Below are 698 nucleotides of genomic sequence, written 5' to 3'. Positions count from 1 at the left end.
CCAGGGTGTAACAGTTGTAGTTTCTTTTCTATTGACAAAGTGAATGTAGAATCACAGTATAAATTTGTGGTGTGATGTGATTAGAACAAAACAAGTATCTGTGACTTAGCTGCTATTCTCCCCATTTATCTTGGTTTGGCTGTTTGGGGAGGACAAAATCACTTGTACCAGTGCAGATTCCCAAATTACATAGGGCTGGCTCATGCTTTGGGAAACTGGAAGTTGTGTTTGGGCATTGTTTTAGGAGACACCAGTTCCATGATGAAGGGAGGTGCTTGGATGTGACTTGGAAAACAATTACTGGAGGTGTATTAGCAGCTTTAGTATCTTAATTGCTGATTGCATCACCCAGCTAAGGTTGCTCTTGAAGGGGATTCACTTGAGCCTCATGTATTTTGTCCAAATGTAATTTGAAGGTCCACTGAATGTACCTTTCCCATCTTGGTGGCAAAAGGCACAGTGATTATAAATCGGTCTTTGATTTCCATTTGAAGCCACAAGAAGGTGTATTTTAGCCAAGGACTAATGCTGTCTTCCAATATTCGTTTGAAAGAAAAGTGCTTAATTAGAACATCTCACCTGGAGGGTGCTTTTTGCTCTTTAAAGGTATGCTGATTCCTGTTGTGTTCCTTGTGTTGTTCACACCCTGGAACTTTAATGTGTTCTGAGACTTTCAGGGGAATGGGTTAGGGGCCATG

The sequence above is a fragment of the Melopsittacus undulatus genome, chromosome 10, assembly GCF_012275295.1.
Source record: "Melopsittacus undulatus isolate bMelUnd1 chromosome 10, bMelUnd1.mat.Z, whole genome shotgun sequence".
NCBI classification, from domain to species: Eukaryota; Metazoa; Chordata; class Aves; order Psittaciformes; family Psittaculidae; genus Melopsittacus; species Melopsittacus undulatus.
This window is presented reverse-complemented; position numbering follows the sequence as displayed.